Below are 21701 nucleotides of genomic sequence, written 5' to 3' on the forward strand. Positions count from 1 at the left end.
GACAGTAGAGCAATTTAAACATGCATGGGATAGACATAAGGATATCCTTGCACAGAAAAAAGGATCAAATAAGGTTTGAGATAAAAATATGGTAAAAAAACAAAAAAGGGGCAGCCTAGATGGGCCAAGTGGTTCTTATCTGCCGTCACATTCTATGTTTCACAATGATGACATACGAATATTGGCATGGTCATAATGTTGACGTGCTTGTTATATCGGCATTGGCCACATCAACATCAATCATGTCAATAGTGTTGAAATGTTGACATGATTATAATGATGACTAAAGGTTCCTGATGGTCTAGTAGCGACTTACCTGGTCCAGCGGGTCCAGCAACGTCTTTCAGGTCTGGTGGTATGACTACATCCCATAAAATATTCCCTTATCCTGTTTCCATTTTAGGTGACCCCTTTTACCATACTAGGTTTTTGCAGGTTTATGGGGTGCTTCAATGTGGTGATGCCCACCCATTATATACTACACAATTGGTCAGATCTGTCCCATCTCAAAACTCCAGGGTTCCCAGGCTGGTCTGTTCCCAAAGTTTCAACTCTATGAACATAAAAATGAATGTTTGTATTTTGAATTTGCTTTTCAAATTAGTATTTTTTAGTGATACTCTCAAATATGGGGTATGTTTACTAAGCTTTGGGTGGAGATAAAGTGGACAGAGATAAAGTACCAACCAATCAGCTCCTAACTGTCATTTTTCAAACCCAGCCTGTAACATAGCAGTTAGGAGCTGATTGGTTGGTACTTTATCTCCGTCTATGGGGGTCATTCCGAGTTGATTGCTCGCTAGCAGTTTTTAGCAGCCGTGCAAACGCTTAACTGCCGCCCTCTGGGAGTGTATCTTAGCTTAGCAGAAGTGCGAACGATTGCAACGCAAAACGGCTACAAAAAAAAATTGTGCAGTTTCTGAGTAGCTTCAGACCTACTCAGCGCTTGCGATCACTTCAGACCATTAATTTCCGGATTTGACGTCACAAACACGCCCTGTGTTCGCCCAGCCACGCCTGCGTTTTTCCTGGCACGCCTGCGTTTTTTTGAGTACTCCCTGAAAACGGTCAGCTGCCACCCAGAAACGCGCACTTCATGTCAATCACTCTGCGGCGGCCATTGCGACTGAAAAGCTTCTCTAGACCTTATGTGAAAATACATCGGCTGTTGTGAAAGTATATTGCGCGTGCGCACTGCGCCGCATACGCATGCGCAGAAGTGCCATTTTTTTTTACCTAATCGCAGCGCAGCGAACATTTTCAGCTAGCGATCAACTCGGAATGACCCCCTATATCTCCATCCAAGGCTTAGTAAATAGACCCCACAATTACTTTGAGAGTTGGATGCAAATTGCGCTTAAACCATAAGCATAAACTGCATCTGAAAAAGAAACTAAAATACTTTTTACAAACCATAATGAATTTACAAAATTCCTTGTGCACAGCATATGCGTTTGATCATCATCATCATCATCATCATCATCATCATCTTATAAGTTGCTTCAGGGCAGAGTGATTCTTGACATGCACCTGTGTCCCTGTCTGCATTGGTGACACTGGTGACTGCATTGGTGACACTGTTGTATGACAATGATCAATGGCCCCATTCTTCCCCTGATCCACATTTTAATCAACAGAAGCCAAATTGGGTCATTCTGTGAGCGAAAGATGTTATTAATTGCTAGTATGGTCCCAAACAAGTCATGCTTTGTGCACACGAGGAAAATAAACGTGTATTCTCGGCAGAGAGAAAGCAAAGGGGCACTTGAGAAGGAGCCAACAATGAAAACTCATGGGGTAAAGGAGAAGATGGTGACACCTGTGTGGGTGACCGCAGGGTTACAAGATGGGAAGCAGAAGAAATGCAGCTAGCAGAATCCATAGATCCATTAGCAAATAGATTAGTCTGGAGGAGATAATTGCAAGATGGCAGCTCTGCACCAGCACCCCCCCCCCCCCCCTTCCCTCCCTCACCCCCTCCCACCAAAGGCTGCACACACCGGAAACTCACCCAATGGGTGTATGGTCAGCAGAACAACCCAATCCATGCATTCAGTGTGTATAGGGAATGGGTTCCTTGTCCAGGAGAACTACATGCAGAGGAGCATCCTGGCAGCATCCCCCCCCCCCCCCCCCCTTCCATTTAGCTTAATTAGCCTTCAATTATTAACCTTCTGAATGTGGTTCCTTCTTCATCCAATGTCGGGAGATGGTCCTCTGCAGCAGTGGAGAGTTTATAGAGTTGCGCGAGTGTCTGTGAGTGTGTGTCAGTATGTGTGTGTGTGTGTGTGAGAGACACCCCCCTCCCTCCCTTCCCGCAGCCCCCCCCCCCCCAGTCGGAAGATGGATGGGAGATGGGAGAACACCGGGCAGGTGAGTATCTTTACCCCCGCTGGTATACAGCCATGCCCCCTGTAGAGTTGTGCCCCCGTTTGTTCCCCCAGTAGAGTTGTGCCCCCGTTTGTGTTCCCAGTAGAGTTGTGCCGCTTACAAAAAATAAAATAAAAATAAATGAATACTCACCAATCCTCTCCTGATTCCCGACCGCTGCTGACCTCCGTCTCCAGCTGCTGGCGCCGCTCCTCGGATCTATGGGAGAGACGACGGATCTATGGGAGACGTCAGATCTATGGGAGAGACGTCGTAGCAAAATCCGCTACTGTCTGTACCCTTCTTAATTTATACTAATCCTCCCAATACAGTATAATTAAAGAAAATAATGAAATTTACAGATTAAAAAAAAACCTCCCTAAATATTGTAATGTATATTGTTACAGAACTTGCAATCTATGGGTAATAGATACTAAAATCACCTTTGAAATCAGCGTAACAAATATATATATATATATATATATATATAAAATAACAACACCTGAGGTGTTTCCCGCAACAAAATCTTTTTTTCACCAGTGTACTTATGGCAGGGAACGTCCATGACGCTGCGTGCGAACGGGTCGGAATGACCCCCTAAGTCCGACTGCCCAGTCTCAATTAATCCTATTAAGGGCCAAGATAAATATAGACCCATCTGTATATATATATAATATAATATATATAAATCAAACTGATCTGAGGGCGCTAATAGTGGTGTTCCTTATTTAAAGCATCCACAGTCCACAGTAAACTGCTTACTGTGGATGGTTTAAATAAGGAACACCATTATTAGTGCCCTCAGATCAGTTTGCTGGTTGTTATTTAAGAATCTTCGCTAACAGGAGATAGAGGTGCTGCTTTAAAATTATATCTTAGCGCAACTGGGTTCTTTCGTCAATATATATATATATATATATATATATATATATATATATACATACAAAGCAAGATCAGAGGGCGCTAATTAAAGGGGATAACATTGAACACCATCAATCACTATCTAAATAATTAATACAACAGAATAATTAAAAAATGTATTAACAGACTCAGAACAAATTGATTCATTTCCAAATTGCTCAATAACATGATGAATTCAACACCTTAACAGCTATTATGGATGTAATTCTTTGTTGCTGTAACTTCGACAGTATAACAGAATGTCAATCTGGAGAATCCAACGCGTTTCGTCCCATGGGACTTCCTCAGGGGTATTGAATCAATTGGTTAGATACAACATGATTATAGTAGCTTGGAAGAGTGAAAACATCGCTGTGAATAATTTTTATGATGAATCGGTATATGTCTGAGTAAAAAACACAAGACAAAAGGATTCTCCTTAAAAAGACCAAACAAGGTCAGACATGAGGTCTAGGTCTGATCAAGAATTTAGGAACAAACCAAAATTTCATGCAGTATTAAATAGCACTGGACGTGCAATAATGAAGCAATTTCCTCTTATAATGTATAAGGGTAGAAACTCAGAGATACAAGTGCTCCTCACAGAGTCCAGTGGATAACTGTGAGGAGCACTTGTATCTCTGAGTTTCTACCCTTAGACATATACCGATTCATCATAAAAATTATTCACAGCGATGTTTTCACTCTTCCAAGCTACTATAATCATGTTGTATCTAACCAATTGATTCAATACCCCTGAGGAAGTCCAATGGGACGAAACGCGTTGGGTTCTTCAGATTGACATTCTGTTATACTGTCGAAGTTACAGCAACAAGGAATTACATCCATAATAGCTGTTAAGGTGTTGAATTCATCACGTTATCGAGCAATTTGGAAATTAATCAATTTGTTCTGAGTCTGTTAATAATTTTTTAAATTATTCTGTTGTATTAATTATTTAGATAGTGATTGATGGTGTTCAATGTTATCCCCTTTAATTAGCGCCCTCTGATCTTGCTTTGTATTTGTTATTTATTGGACTTTAGCTAACAGAAAGTCCTTCTAGAGGTGCTGCTTGTGTTATTCTTTAGCGCAATTTGGGAATCTTGTCTGTATGTATATATATATATTGTTTGTACTGTTTGGTGCGCTTTGTTATTAGTGTACTTTGTTCACGTCCATCTATAAGCCCTGTGACTCCACACAGTTTTAACCAAGCTTAAAGCAATACTTTTGTTGTTATAAGAGCTTGTTGTTGTGTTGTGCACCTTGGATGGTATCAGCCTGCAATGCAAGTTACTGGCTCTGATTGGGCTGATTGTGGTTGTCTGCTCTTTGCCACCACACCTTCCCTATATTAAATATAATAGTTAATAAATAGCTAACATTTACTTCTGCCAAATATACGTCTCCGTGTAATATTTATTGTTATATTTTACCTGTTTAAGTGATTTGCCCGCATAGGGAGACACTCGATATACCGGCTGTAGGGATCCCGGCGCTCAGCATACCGACGGCGAGATAGCCGGTATACCGACAACTGTTCTCCCTCTTGGGTTGTCCACGACATCCCTGGAGGGAAAATAAATAGTGTGGCGGCGTAGCATGCAACCGTGCCTGCAGCGTGGTGAGCGCAGTGTGGTGAGCCTGCAAGGGGCTATTTTGCGCTCATCCTGCTGCCGGCATTCCGGCGGTCGGGATCCCGGCGACAGTATGCTGGGCGCCGGGATCCCAAGTGCCGGCCAATGGTAGTCCATCCGCCCCCATGCCACATTTCATCCAATAGTAGGCTTTTATGCACTTTCCAGGGCAATTTGGGACTTGTACAGTAAATCCCCCGCAGCTCGTGATCCACTAGTCACCCACCTTGGATTTACTGATGTATATCCTCTCTGTCACAGATACGTCTCGATGCTTAGTAAACCCGGCAGTCAGAACAGACTGTGGATTTCCCGGGATTAATGCCACCGACTGTTATTCCAGAGGCTGCTGCTTCAATTCAAGTATTCCTGGAGTCAAGTGGTGTTTCTACGCAAACAGCCTAGGTAAAATGTCTGTTGCTGAATGGAGTTAGTAATAAGGGGCATTACGGATAACTTTGGCGCTGATTCTGAGATAGACGCAAATGTAAAGTATGAACAGACCTTACGGATTTCAACATACTGCGCATGTGTCACCCATCTCTGATGTTTTGGGGTCTGAGCATGGCAGACTGGGTCCTGTAATTCAGCACGCAGATTCCCCTAGCCTCTAGCTGATTGACAGGCAGAGGCATTGGGGGGGTAGGGGGGGGGGATTGGGCAGTGCAGGGGTGTTCTTGGCAACCTCTCCAAAAATGGGGAGCATGTCACCACCGTTTTCTGAGAGGGGAGAGACAGGGGTCTAATTGTTACCAAGCAGGCTTCCTGGCCTCACAGCCCCCACTTCCATCTAGGTATGGCCATCGGTTGGTTATCCATTGATGGTCACCATCGATGGTACCATTGATGGATAACCTCGATGGTGTAAAACCATGTGGAAGGAATCCAATGATGGTTTTACCCATCGATGGTCACCCCTGCTTTACTGTATAATGAATTGTGAGCTGGGGGGCGTGGCCTCACGCTTGTCAGGTGTCAGGGCTAAGCTCCGTGCACTGACACTGAGATAAAGAAAAATAATAAAAATTTGGTTGTAGTGAACCATTGATGGCGGTAAACCATCTGGTTCTCCCCAATCGATGGTAAAAGTATTCGACATCAGTCATAGACCATCAATGGTTTTGAATCACCGATAGTCGATGGCCATCCCTACTTCTGTCAGTCAGCTTTCTTGAGGTGGGAAACTAGTATTTAAAAACTACCATTATCAATGGTGAATTGTCTCTGTGTGTCTGTCCATGGGATTATGTAGTCAGTGGTATAAATTAGATTTAAGCCTCGAAAGAATTATGCGTCTATTTAAGAGACAAAAAAAACAAACAATGGGAACTTGAAACTGATCAATAAACATTTACTGGAGTGTTTTTGTTTTTTTACTCCGATTTACACGGTTATATAAAATATGTGTGTGGTATATTTTACCTCCATTCATCATGTTGGTAATCTTAATGTCAGCATGTGAATGTTGACAGGGTAATAAATAATCTTGACATGCTTGGCATGTCATCGTTGACTAAATCAAACGTCATCGTGTCAATACTCTTGAAATGTTGACATGATTTGAAAGTTGACAAAGGGTTTCTGGTGGTCTAGTAGAGACTAACCTGCTACAGCGGGTCCAGCGGCTCGGTGGTGTCTTCTGGGTCCGACGAAGACGTCATAATGATGTTATGGATGTTGATCAGTGGAGGCTCCAGAGGAGGGGCTGCAGGTCAGTTCAAATTTCAAATAGAGGAACCGCACCATCTGCCACCAACTGTCCTCCCAAACAAACTCACTGGCAGTTGGTGTGGTCCCCTTATTTACATTTTGAACTGCACTGCAGCCCCACCTCTGGTGCCGCAGACAGAGGGGGGTTCTTTTCCGCCCCCTGGTATCCCCCCAGCACGCTAAAATTGACTGTAACCATGACTGTACCTATCTGGTAATAGAATTTCAGAGAAATTGGTCGCATGCGTTTGCAAAGACATGTTTAGCTGCTGAGCCGCGTCAAGGCTTCTCCGATATCAGCAGTCCTAACACTACATAATGGCAGTGCCCACATAGGGCCATGTGATTTGTCTACAGTAAGGCCTCATGATAAAGGCTCATACTAAAACGCATCCAGACAGAGGGCAAGCTTACCTGGGAGCCACTCCCAGGATCTCCCATTAGCACTACAAGGAACAGCATGTCTTCCAAATGTTGCTCCCATTCAATGCCTTCTCACACATGCAAACAAACAATGGTAGCTCCATCTCTGGAGCCACCACTGATGTTGACATTGTGAATGATGACAGTGTTACCCCATCGACCATACTAGCTCCATGCAGGTTCGTGGGGTGATTCAGTGTGGTGACGCCCACCCATTATATGTTGCACAATGGTACCCTCATTTTCCTTTACAAACCTAAAACTGACTGATGGAAAAAAATAGTCTCAACTGGAAATAATTTGTTCAGCTTCTTAAACCTATAGTAAATTACAGTATACTAATACAACCAAAGCCACCACCAGGGGCTACGGGTAAGGGTGGTAGAACTGCAAGGAGCTTGGGTTGACATGGTGCCCACCATCGTCTATGATCCCAGTAGAGATGAGCGCCGGAAATTTTTCGGGTTTTGTGTTTTGGTTTTGGGTTCGGTTCCGCGGCCGTGTTTTGGGTTCGACCGCGTTTTGGCAAAACCTCACCGAATTTTTTTTGTCGGATTCGGGTGTGTTTTGGATTCGGGTGTTTTTTTCAAAAAACACTAAAAAACAGCTTAAATCATAGAATTTGGGGGTCATTTTGATCCCAAAGTATTATTAACCTCAAAAACCATAATTTACACTCATTTTCAGTCTATTCTGAATACCTCACACCTCACAATATTATTTTTAGTCCTAAAATTTGCACCTAGGTCGCTGGATGACTAAGCTAAGCGACCCTAGTGGCCGACACAAACACCTGGCCCATCTAGGAGTGTCACTGCAGTGTCACGCAGGATGGCCCTTCCAAAAAACACTCCCCAAACAGCACATGACGCAAAGAAAAAAAGAGGCGCAATGAGGTAGCTGTGCGAGTAAGATAAGCGACCCTAGTGGCCGACACAAACACCGGGCCCACTGTGTCTCTCTCTTCTCTAAACGGAGAGGACGCCAGCCACGTCCTCTCCCTATGACTCTATAAATATCACTTCAGCAAGTAGTAGAGTAGTATACAGTATAGTAGTACTCCTCCTAATAATGCTCCCCAAAATACTGTGTCTCTCTCTTCTCTAAACGGAGAGGACGCCAGCCACGTCCTCTCCCTATGACTCTATAAATATCACTTCAGCAAGTAGTAGAGTAGTATACAGTATAGTAGTACTCCTCCTAATAATGCTCCCCAAAATACTGTGTCTCTCTCTTCTCTAAACGGAGAGGACGCCAGCCACGTCCTCTCCCTATGACTCTATAAATATCACTTCAGCAAGTAGTAGAGTAGTATACAGTATAGTAGTACTCCTCCTAATAATGCTCCCCAAAATACTGTGTCTCTCTCTTCTCTAAACGGAGAGGACGCCAGCCACGTCCTCTCCCTATGAAAAGAAAAAAGAGAGTAATGACTCGCGCCCTTATAGCAGCTTTGTACAAAAACCCCTTGGAAACACCACTTCCAAAATACATAAATGTTACAGAGATTGGAGTAGCACACAAGCGCTTCTAATCCTAAAGACAGAGAATTTCTTTACAAGATACACTTTAAATATCCGATGTTCTCTGCTCTCCGTGCACGGAGAGCAGAGAACATCGGATATTTAAAGTGTATCTTGTAAAGAAATTCTCTGTCTTTAGGATTAGAAGCGCTTGTGTGCTACTCCAATCTCTGTAACGTCCTCTCCCTATGACTCTATAAATATCACTTCAGCAAGTAGTAGAGTAGTATACAGTATAGTAGTACTCCTCCTAATAATGCTCCCCAAAATACTGTGTCTGAGTAGTATACAGTATAGTAGTACTCCTCCTAATAATGCTCCCCAAAATACTGTGTCTCTCTCTTCTCTAAACGGAGAGGACGCCAGCCACGTCCTCTCCCTATGACTCTATAAATATCACTTCAGCAAGTAGTATAGTAGTATACAGTATAGTAGTACTCCTCCTAATAATGCTCCCCAAAATACTGTGTCTCTCTCTTCTCTAAACGGAGTGGACGCCAGACACGTCCTCTCCCTATGACTCTATAAATATCACTTCAGCAAGTAGTAGAGTAGTATACAGTATAGTAGTACTCCTCCTAATAATGCTCCCCAAAATACTGTGTCTCTCTCTTCTCTAAACGGAGAGGACGCCAGCCACGTCCTCTCCCTATGACTCTCAATGCACGTGTGAAAATGGCGGCGACGCGCGGCTCCTTATATAGAATCCGAGTCTCGCGAGAATCCGACAGCGGGATGATGACGTTCGGGCGTGCTCGGGTTAACCGAGCAAGGCGGGAGGATCCGAGCCTGCTCGGACCCGTGGAAAAAAGCTGAAGTTCGGGCGGGTTCGGATTCAGAGGAACCGAACCCGCTCATCCCTAGATCCCAGCCATGCAAGACTGTTGATAAAGAGCCAATAATTATACAACTGCATTACTTACATTCATCTTCTCTATCACAGATAAGGTTAAGTGCTCCGTGAGTCCCACAGCCAGGATAGAGTGCGGCTATGCCGGAATCAGTCCGCCTGAGTGTTATTCCAGAGGATGTTGCTTTGATTCAAGTGTTAAGAACGCTATATGGTGCTTCAGTAAGTACTCTAGTCCTTTTGATCCTACAGATTGATTATGTAAATTACCTTGATGTCCCCTTACCATATGCAATAATTAATTAAAAAATGCATTATTTCTTTTTACGCGTTCTGCACAGAGGAATGCAGTCAGATCCCAAATTGTTCTATGTACTTTAAAGATAATATGCTGAAATTTGTTCTAAGATATAAAACTATAGCAGTGTTCTATAATCATACTTGCCTACTCTCCCGGAATGGGCAGGAGGCTCCCGAAAATCGGGTGGCGCTCCCGACCCCCGGAAGAGAGGCCAAGTCGCCGAGCACCCACCTCTCGCGACCCCCCCCCCACATCACCTACCAACCCCCCGGCGGCGCTGTTCAAAGTGTGCGGTCTGGGAGTCAGATGACGCGATTCGAGTTATCTTGACCCCGCCCCCTGCCTTGCAATGCCAATATTAACGGCATTGTTAGACAGGGGGCGGGGCCATGATGATGTGATCGTGCAGCCCTGCCCCCAACCCCGTCCCCAAATGTCATCCAGCCGCATCGCCACGCCCCTGCTGCTCCGATCTGGCTGACTCCTCCCGGAGGGGGCAGCCAGATTGTCGGTACATGTCTATAATCAAATATAACATCTAATGTTCCCGGGCTGTAATTGTTCCTTTACCAAACAGAAAACAGGAAGATATATTTGTGAACTGTATGTGAAATCTTCAGACTACAATCTAATAATTTGAACAGCCAAAGCCTCTTTTTTGTTGAATTTGTGCCATACCACCATTAGATGTACAGAATTGACGTGCACCAATGGACAGGGCTGTTAAAATCAGTGACGGATTCGGGTACTGGGGAGCATTTCCAAATTGTACAGCCATGGCCACGCCCCTTCAAATTATTAACAAAAAAGAGAGGAAATTGCCACCCCCCACCCCAGGGCCGCCTTAACAGCAGTGTAGGCCTCTGGGCAGAGCAATGCACTGGGGCTCCTAGACTCCTACCCATCCTCCAGCAGTAGGGGGTGTTCTATCTTCCGCTTAGCATGTTGGACCTGGAGCAGTAATTTAATCTAATTACTCCTTTACTGCACAGATGGTGGGAGATGGGGTAGGAGGGAGAACACTAAATTGTAGAAGGGGGCATTGAGCTGAATGAAGGGGCCCTGGTATATGCCTTTTAGAGTGGTAGGGGGTGTTTAATATGCAGGGGAGGGGTGGATAGTGGAGAGGACTTCAAATTCATAATTTTCTGGTGGGAGGGCAGCTTGCTTCACTGCAGATATCTCCAATTGAGGGAAATAGATTTCTTAGCTTTCAATGGGATATAAAACCAGAGAATCCCAACTTTAAGAAGGTACTGGAGACTTGAGGATCAGAGTTCAGGAGCCAGGACAATACACAATCGAAAATATAAAACTGCACACCAGGCGTGTGGACCTGGAGCAGGGACCAGCTACTGGAAGGCTGATATCTCTGGTTCTGGGCATGGTAGAGACAAGCTGCCAGTGTCCACCGAAAGTGGAGAGTCCCAGCTTTTGGATTATACCCTAAGAAAAAAATGGTAAATCAGACAGAACCTGAGAGATCTGGCTGGGAAGAGCAATTAACAGGGTCGGATAGGGAGCACAGCTTTGAAGTCAGATATTTCCGGTTCCCCCGAGCCGATTTTCAAAAATCTGGGTCCCCTGGAAAAGGTGACCCTCAGCTATAAGCCTAGGGCCCTTATAATCCTGGGGCCCTTGGGCAACTGCCCAATGAGCCCATATGAAAAGACAGTCCTGCCCCACCCTACTCACCTCCGTAAAATGTGCCAGAATAGTGAGGAAACTGCTGTGTGCTGTGCTGCAGAGAGTCCAGGGAGGCTGCCTCCGCTCACCAGCAGCAGCCTCCACTTCTGCCTGGCATGAAACTGTCCCAGGCCCCCAATGCCAATTCTGCACCACACTTTGGTGCCACAACATCTTATTACTACCCAGCCAGTCACATTAAGGAGGCAATTAGAGGTATACACCATGTGAGCTTAATCAATGAAGCTCATACCACCATGCGGCATTTGCTGATGAAGATTGGGGGATCCATTACATTTGGTACGATGACACTGCCAGCACTAACCCCTAACTTGCTAAAATGTCCGAAACCCCCCCCCCCCCTCCTACAAGTGACAGTATCCTAAGGCATTATCCTGTAATAGTCTAATATTTTGCATAAGTTACCAGGAGAGGGTTCCCCCAGAACCCTCCCGGCGGCAATGACTGCTGCACATGTGTAATCAGCAGACCTGCATGCACAGAAAGACCCCGGCTCATAATATAGATAATTTCACTACTTTTCACATCGCTCCTAAACCCTACTTACTGTCGGGATAATTCAGAGTTGATCACAGATGTCGATCAGTTACTCTGAAATGCGGGGAGACGTCCAGCACAGGTCCGCCACACAAGTCCGCCCCACATGTCAGGTCCTACCCCCCCCCCGCACAGGTACAAAAGCATTGCAAGGCGGCGATTCTTTTGTACCTGGTGAATAGCTCTGGCAGGGAGCTACTGGCCGCCTCCCGTGTCGCAGCAGCTTCGTGTGACATTGCGCAGCTGCCGCGGCCCTCCCACCCAACGGTCCGAATATGCCTCCATTCTCCGTACCGTGCCCCACCAGCGGTGTTCTAACGCCTGGGACCCCCCGCGCGTGCGACCACCTCTGCCTATCAATCAGGCAGAGGCGATCGTAGCCCAGAGATGCTCATAGCATCTCACTTGGCTCCCGGGGTGCGCACACGCACTGCAGCGTCTGAATTGGCCCCTGTGTTTGTAGCCATCGTCTCCAGTTCCGCCCTATTGTCTATCGATGTTTTCAGCTAATAGTATTGTAATGCACGTCTTTTGTGTCACAGAGAAAGCAGAATGTTCTGTGGCTCCCCAAGACAGAGATGAATGTGGAGAGACTGGAATCACTGCTGCTGACTGCCAGGCTAAAGGATGCTGCTATGACTCTAGTCACCCTAATGCTCCCCCGTGCTACTCTCCAAAAGAAGGTGGGAATCTCTGCATTGATTTACGTTACAAAACAAGCTTATGGGGATATTTATTATGACGTGCGGTCTACCCCCAAATGTTAAATCATTGTCGCTCCAAAACGTGTCAATAAGAGCCAGCGGCGTTTCTAGAGAGGAGGGGACCCGTGTGCAGACTCCGTGTGTGGGACCCATCCTCTCCTGTAGCCGTCACCGCCGCTGCTAGCGCTCTCAGCGCTGAGACTCTGTGGCACAGTGCCAGAGTCTACAGCGCATGCGCAGGACTCCGATAAAATGTCCGCCGCCCCATTTTTCCGGAGTCCTGCACATGCGCTGTAGACTCTGGCACAGGGCCAGATCCTCCAGCACTCAGTCCTACGGGAGAGGAGGGAGCCCACACACAGTCGCCAATGGATGCCGGAAATGTAAGTATAGAAGAAATGGGTGCAGTGTGTGTGGTGTGGGCCCCCTCTGGACCCATTGTAGATACGCCAGTGATAAGAGCTCATCTTCAATTAAATGTATTCATTTATATAGGCAGGAACCAGCTCCAATAAGAAACCATTCCGTCAATTAGGCGGAAGTGCCTACGTACTATGGCCCTCATTCCGAGTTGTTTGCTCGCTAGCAGAATTTAGCAGCATTGCACACGCTAGGCCGCCGCCCTCTGGGAGTGTATCTTAGCTTAGCAGAATTGCGAACGAAAGATTAGCAGAATTGCGAATAAATAATTCTTTGCAGTTTCTGAGTAGCTCCAGACTTACTCCTACACTGCGATCAGCTCAGCCCGTTTCGTTCCTGGTTTGACGTCACAAACACGCCCTGCGTTCGGCCAGCCACTCCCCCGTTTCTCCAGACACTCACGCGTTTTTCCCTGACACGCCTGCGTTTTTTTGCCAACGCCGGGAAACCGCTCAGTTGCCGCCCAGAAACGCCCCTTTCCTGTCAATCATTTACCGAACACCAGTGCGACTGAAAAGCGCCGCAGATGCTACAGCAAAACAGCTAAGTTTTGTGTAAAATAACTAAGCGCATGCGCTCTGCATACCATGCGCAGTTAGCGACTATAGCGAAAATCGGCAACGAGCGAACAACTCGGAATGACCCCCTGTATGGTTACTAAGCAGACAGGGTTTTCCAGAAGCTCATGTGCGATGTGAAAAAGCCACAGTGCGCAGCGGACCACCTGGAGCCCACCAGAGAGGGATCACAAGATCCAGCTCCCGAAGGGCAGCCCTTCTGCAGCCAATGGGCCAACACCATTAGCCCATCCTATAAGATCTGGAAATCTTTATGGATCTTGTTAAATACCGTCCCCATAGAAAACTGTGGTTATAGCTGCCTAGGGGACTGGTGGACAGAAAGAAGGAAATATCTCCTACAGACAGTATATATCCTGCTTTGCATATTGTTACATGTAAGGAATATGACAGTTTCCTCATATTTGAACCACTTGCCTGGCATGGTCGCATCAGATACACAGTGTTTGCAGTTGCAGGTAAGGGAAACTTCCCGCAGCTGCAGCCCTTAGAGGGACTGGATGGTCCATCTGCTTCTCTGCACCCTTCCCTCAGTGACGCCGTGCTGTCGGTCACTGCTGATCGGTCAGTACGGCAGGATCCCACCCCCAGTGGCTGCAGACAATAGCAGCCACTGGGGAAGTGTAAATTAACACCCCCCCCCCATCCCCCAATCCCCCTCTGTGTACCCGGTGGCTGCCCCAGCGGTAAACGGAAAATCGCGATGGTTGCGATGTTTCTGATGGTCGTGATGTTCCAGTGGTGGTTTTTTTTTTTTTTTTAACTAAAATCCTTTTGGATAACATTAAATACATGTTTTTCACTGAAATCATTTATTCAAAAAACCCAGACAATTTTTGAGCGTTTTTTTTTTTAGGGGGAAAATTGTCAGTTAAGTGGTTAAGGGCAGAATTGATTAACGCTTACTATTTTAGTATATAATAGGGCCTAATTGAGATCTGATCGTTGGGCAGCGTTTTTGCTGTCCTGCGATCAGATAGTCGGCGCCTACAGGGGGAGTGTATTTTCGCTGTGCAAGTGTGCGATCGTATGTGTAGCAGAGTAAGTCTCTGTGCAGCCCAGGACTTACTCTTCCTGTGCAACTGAGTCCTGCTGATCGGGGCCAGAGCTGACGTCAGACACCCTCCCTCAAAACGCTTGGGCACGCCTGTGTTTTTCTGGACACTCACTGTAAACAGTCAGTTGCCACCCACAAACGGCCTCTTCCTGTCAATCAACTTGCGAACGCCCGTGCTAATGGATCCTTCTTACCATCCCGTTGCTGACTGGCGATGCCCATTGTAGCTGTCCGACGCACGTGCACATTGTAGTTCAGACGCATGTGCTGTTAGGACTTGAGCACCCGCTGTGCAAAAACACACAGCAGCGATCACAACTGAATGACCCCCACAGCTCACACACATTACAGTAAATGGCAGGCAAGCCTAAATAATAAGTACAGTACCAAAAGTCGCTACGAGTATGTTAATTGCAAATCGAACAAGATGCAAATATAAAATCCTAAACTGAGTAGGAAGCAGTACACTGTGATCCTGACCGTACATCCCAGCTGTAGCAGTTCTGCTCTTATTCCTTTATTGGGTGTATCATGGATGCGCATGTTGTGTCCCTTCAAACAGGCACTTTTCTGCTTTTTAGGTCGCCATCTTTGTCACATCTTGTACCAACCGGTAGCAGCTGCAGAGGTGGTGCTGCAGCGCAGTCCAAAATTCAAATAGGGGACCAACACCAACTGCCAGTGACCCCCGCCGGGCGATATTTGACAGCATTAGGGGGGCAGTTTGTGTGGCCCACATTAACCATGGGGGCAATTGTGACTACAGCTCCATGCTGCCACATTATAATAAGCCAATCACCATGACAGGATAATGAAAACCCGCTGTCCACACGACTGGACAGAAATCATGAGCATTAAAATTATATATTTATTTTACACCCAGTGATGCAATTTTTTGACTGTTATTTAGTGAGATACCGGGGGGGGGGGGGGGAGGGGGGTTGTTAAGGCATTAGTAATGAGGTCAGAGTTTACCGGCTGACCTATGACAGTTTTTACAAATCGGCAATCATTTTGTGTTTTGGAGCAATGTACGAGCCGGGCAGGAAAGTCTCCAGCTAACTTCATTTTAATAATATTAAGGCAACTAAAGTTCCACAACATGAAACCTAGTAACAGTCAGGCAGCATATGTTCCAGCCCATCCCGATCCTGATAACAGCCGAGTCCAAGCTCACGGCTTCCATGATAAGAGCCAGTTAGCATATGTTCCCGGCTCATACGATACCTGATAATAACCATGTAGCATATGTTCCAGCTCAGTTACAGTTCATACCTTTCCTGATAACAACCATTTAGCATACGTTCCAGCTCATGCTGTCTCAGATAACAGTCATGTAGCATATGTTCCAGCTCATGCAATCCATGATAACAGCCAGGTGGCAAAAGTTCCAACTCAAGACATCCCTGATAAGAGCATGTAGCATAAGATCCAGCTAATACTGTCCATGATAATAGCCAGGTGGCAAAAGTTCCAACTCAAGACATCCCTGATAAGAGCATGTAGCATAAGATCCAGCTAATACTGTCCATGATAATAGCCAGGTGGCAAAAAGTTCCAACTCAAGTCATCCATGATAAGAGCATGTAGCATAAGATCTAGCTCATACCATCCATGATAACAGCCAGGTGGCATAAGTTCCTACTCAAGTCATCCCTGATAAGAGCATGTAGCATAAGATCCAGCTCCTACTGTCCATGATAACAGCCAGGTGGCATAAGTTCCAACTCAAGTCATCCCTGATAAGAGCATGTAGCATAAGATCCAGCTAATACTGTCCATGATAATAGCCAGGTGGTAAAAGTTCCTACTCAAGTCATCCATGATAAGAGCATGTAGCATAAGATCTAGCTCATACCATCCATGATAACAGCCAGGTGGCATAAGTTCCAACTCAAGTCATCCCTGATAACAGCATGTAGCCTAAGATCCAGCTCATACTGTCCATGATAACAGCCAGGTGGCAAAAGTTCCAACTCAAGTCATCCATGATAAGAGCATGTAGCATAAGATCCAGCTCATACCGTCCATGATACCAGCCAGGTGGCATAGGTTCCAACTCAAGACATCCCTGATAAGAGCATGTAGCATAAGATCCAGCTCATACTGTCCATGATAACAGCCAGGTGGCAAAAGTTCCAACTCAAGTCATCCATGATAAGAACATGTAGCATAAGATCCAGCTCATACCGTCCATGATAACAGCTAGCAGGGATGGACTGGGGGCAGAAATCATCCCGCAAGTCCACGCCTCCTGACTCGCGACACGCCTCCATTTCCATGGAGACCGGCAGGGGGGCGGGGGAGCCTCCGGACAAGAGATCTGGAAAGCCGGAGGCTTCCAGGCTCTCTGTAGGACAGGATCGGCCCATCGGCCCTTCTGGCATTTGCCAGAAGTGCAGTCCGGCTCCGACAGCCAGGTAGTATATGTACCAACTCATGCTATCTCACATAACAGTCATGTAGCATATGTTCCAGCTCATGCCATCCATGATAGAGTGGAGGTACACTTATCTCTATTGTGGTCAGTGAGTGATACAGTCAACGTTCATTTGTAGATTATAAGCTGCAAAACCAAGCCTTATGTCTCAGCAGGTGCTTGAGAGTCAATGATACATTACTTAACCTGTCAAAGCTATTCTTATGTTCATCTGTATGGAGGCATTTGACTATTGATTAGTCAGAGATGCTCCTTCATGGACTGTACATTCGGCAGACTGTGACTGTCACAAGCACCATAACCAGGTCCAGTAGTGTCACTTAGGCCCAGATTTGTCAAGCCTTGGAGAGTGGTAAATAGCACGGTGATAAAGTTCCAACCAATCAGCTCCTAACTGTCATTTTTTAAACACAGCCTCAAGCATGGCAGTTGGGAGCTGGTTCGTTGGTACTTTACTCTCCATTGGTGCCCCCAAGTCAACAAGAATTATCATTGATTATACATCTCATCATCTCAAGATGACAGGTCCAACCGTCTTCATTCATTTGACAAACAATTTAACTGTTTTGGTTTAGTTCATACTCTAAGCTTAAAGTACACAGTATACAGTACTTGTCTACTTTTTGGATGTCCACTGCAGGTGGGGGCAGCCAGGTGTATGGGACGAGGAGGCAGAATGGGGGCATGGTGCTGAGATTATATCATCGCGACCCCGTCCCCTTCTGGGAATATTGGGAATGTAGAGCGAAGGGCGGGGTCACAATGATACAATTTCTGCCTGGGAATTGGGCGGCCTCTGGGAGATTTGCCTACTCTTCAAGGTGTCCAGGAAAGCCACCCAAGATGCTGAGTTTCCTGGGAGAGTATGCAATTATTGAAGAGCAAACATCTAGATTTGACCGCTACAGCCTGAATCCCTACTTTAGAATAATCTATTAGTTTATATCTGGAATAAAATTGCTGCAGTAAAGACTGATTATGTTATTTGTGTTTGCTTCCATTCCTTACCAGAATGCTAGGTGGCTGCATCGCTGTGCGTAAGGGACTACAGCTTCTCTAATACCACCGCCGAGAGCTGGTTGGACAGAAGCTGCTGTCAGCGTTCCAGTGTTCCCGGCACCATTGGGTGCTTCTATGGCTCACAATAAAGAGTATAATTTCACGATTGTACAAGCACAATAAACTAATAATTAGCACAGCGTTATGTTGATATACTTATTTCTGTATGTTTTGAGATGGTGGGGGGGAAATGTTGCAGCTCAAAGGAGCCTTGGAGGACTCCCACATCTCCCTTATTTTGAAGACCTACTAATAATTTTCTACAGAAGTTGGCTACAATAGGTTGACTAGTGTCCATCAATAGGCCTACAGGCAGGTAGTCAGCTGTGTGCATAGGTGTCTGTTCTACACTCACCAGGACTTGCCATCATGTTCTGTATGCCTTCAATAATGTCAAGTTATTTTCCATTCTGTTTCACTGTCACTGTCCTCCTCTAGTCCATCATGCAATGTCCCTATTTTGGGAGTTACACCAAGATCTGGGACTGACAGCTGGGGCGGTGGAGCGGAGGCGCACTAATCTCTATTGTGGCCAGTGAGTGATGCAGTCAATGTTCAGCCTTTCACTAAGGGGCCTATTTATCACCATCCGCATCCAGGATGCGGATGACAGGTGATAAAATCGCCCAAACTCCCACTGCGATAATTGATTACATCGCAGGGATGTATCAATAATCGCACACAGGAACAGAGCTTGATGTCCTGCTGTGCATGCGCCACCCCCGCAGACATCGCCGCTACCGCTGCAGCCCGGTTGACTCCCCCCGTCGCGACTACCCCGCATGCCGTGGACACCCCCCCAGCAGGATAATATACTCAGCAGTCCAGGGAGCCGGTCCGCGCTGCTTCAGGAGGCTGCCGGGCACCAGGTCCTTCTCCTGCGCTGTGACCCCCGGTGTTGTAAAGTGCACTGCCGTTTTGCAGCGTCACTTTACTGCACCGGGGTCACGTTGCAGCATATGGGGGATTCAGCGCCCGGCAGCACTCACTGGAGCAGCGGACACCGGCTCCCTGGACAGGTCAGTATAGTTTGTTTGTTTTTTACTTTTTTTTTTTTTTTACTACACTGTGATCAGCTTGTGGGTCCATCGGACACACATAGCTGATCACTCTGCCGGGTCCCGCTCAGCTTTCTCTGCCAGGGGCAAATGCCACATTATCGCAGTGCTGCCCTGTGAACTCGCCAGCCTGAGCTGGCGAGATTATCACAGGGCACACTGCGGTGTTTTTTCACGTTTTTTATTTTATTTTTTTTAGTAAATTTGGCCACATCACATTTCCCATTATAAGTATGGGGAATGCGATGTGGGTTACAAAAAAAAAAAGTGAATTAATGGGTTTGGAGCAGTTTTTCATGAAAACTGCTCCAAATGCCCTTTAATACATTCAGATGATACTAACATAATGTGAAAAGGGTGTGAAAACAGAAATCTGAAAACCCCCTTTTTCACATTATTTTAGTAAAAATAATGTTAATAAATAGGCCCCTAAGCCTCTTCGGCAAATTCCAAGCTTACATTACAACCACCTTTACATTTCAATAATCCCACTCAGATGTGATGTCTGAAGAACTGTATTTATTATTCAGTAAGGGAATCACAAGTATCTGCGATAAGTGATGAGATGATGTTGATATGCAGTACAATGTGATATTAAATACGATATGATAAAGCTATATGACGTGATGAGGTAAAACTGTCAATGAAAACAATAAGATTCATGTACAGCAAGCATGTGGAAAAAGCAAGGCAAACATACGCAGTGCATATAGCATAAAGTACAATATGCAAACATAACGTGCACAAAGAATAGGTTGCAGTATAACTACTATAGTTAGCATACATTACTAACAGGTCTATGATGGCACAGTTAAGGTCAGAAACTCACCATTGGATGCTATACCAGGTTGGACCCATGTGAAGCCATTTCTGCTCAAGACCATGGGGCAGATGTATTAAGACTGGAGAAGTGATAAAGCAGTGATAAAGCAGTGAAAAGTGGAGGGTGATAACACACCAGATAATAATTATGGGTTTGAAAAAGCTAATTATCTGATGCGTTATCACCTTGCACTTACCACTTCTTTATCTCTTCTCCAAACTTAATAGATCTGCCCCCATAAGTCCTTCATATGCATAAGGCGCCCATAATTTTATTGTGATCACTTATACTTTAACTTTAAGCTATCTTAACACCACAAATAAAGACACGGACACCAACAGCTAGATTTAAAAGGTCAGACGGTATTTATTGATCGCTGACCTGAACTTTAAACTAGATTTTATGTTGGAGGATGGCAAAAGAAAAGGCGCTACCAACGCCAGCTCCAGTCGTCTAATTATACCACCAAAAATGAGGAGGGGCCTGCCCAACAACCACCTCCTACATGCCTAAGCCGCATTGTGCAGGACTCGCCACTCTTTCCTCTGGCAAATATGGATGCTCCCCTAGGGGAGCGTCCGATTGTCCAACCGCAGGGTAAGGACACACTCGCCGTCTTTACAAAAGAGGGTGCCCCACAATGACCACTTAGGCCTTAATGACTGCTGGCTGGTAGCGACTTTCCCACCTATCTGGCTTTTAATAGCCATCAAAAGGAGAAAACCCGAGCACACAAAAAAGGGACATCATAGAAAAACGTGAGGGAGGGCGGGAGGGGCTGTCCAAATGGCAAGAGGAAGTATGAAGCACATGACCCAAGCTTTTATATGCAGTGAAGCCTACACCCACAAATACTGATGAACAAGGAAAACAACCTATGGAAAATTTCCAAGGTCCATTGGAAAACCACCTAGCAACTGCTTTGTCATAAACAACCAATCACAAAAAATGGGGCTGTTATATGGCTTTGCGCTTAGTCAGCCCTTTAATGAGGAGTCGCACACAACACTCATACTATTCCGAATTTCACAAAGTGGACTGATTGTTTGCTGCTGCATGGAAAATACAGAAAAACCCTGAAGCGCATGCATTGGCGTGAGTGTATGCACAAAGGTGATACTGCGTACGGGATCGATGGTATCCTATATAAAACGATGGGCAGTGACTGGGGGGTGGACTGAGGCGGACTCAGGAAAGGGCGTTGGCGTGTCAGCAAAAGCGAGAGTTTTCTCAGACACATTGCCACTTGCAGAGAGGCCATGTTCACCTGGAGACACTTGATGGTGCAGGTGATAGTGCGCCAATGGTGGACTGTCTGGAAACACCAGTGGTATTACTGCATGCATGGGTGCTAATAGTGGGCATCTCACGGCAATTACACATTCAGGTGCACGCTAGTGTACAAGGGAGAGGCTGAAACTACCGCACCCACGATTCTGGCAGCAGATAGTAGCGGTAGGGGCCACCTCTGAATCAGACCCAATGAGTGCAGAAAAGGAGGACATATCTGATAATATCACTATTAGAGTGGGATGTACTAAGGCCAGAAATGCATTCAAAACTGCATTCCCATGTGTACCAAGCACCGCAGTGTGATAGCT

General features: G+C 45.8%; 1 long non-coding RNA gene across 1 annotated transcript; it reads left to right on the forward strand.

Annotated features, from left to right (window-relative positions):
- The first annotated feature begins 5188 nt into the window (after positions 1-5188).
- Positions 5189-18335, forward strand: LOC134988010 (uncharacterized). The gene is made up of 4 exons (XR_010193554.1): positions 5189-5315; positions 9510-9638; positions 12504-12644; positions 18172-18335. It is a non-coding gene; the product is annotated as an uncharacterized LOC134988010 (long non-coding RNA).
- The last annotated feature ends 3366 nt before the right edge of the window (positions 18336-21701 follow it).

Source organism: Pseudophryne corroboree, chromosome 2 (genome assembly GCF_028390025.1).
Source record: "Pseudophryne corroboree isolate aPseCor3 chromosome 2, aPseCor3.hap2, whole genome shotgun sequence".
Lineage (NCBI taxonomy): Eukaryota > Metazoa > Chordata > Amphibia > Anura > Myobatrachidae > Pseudophryne > Pseudophryne corroboree.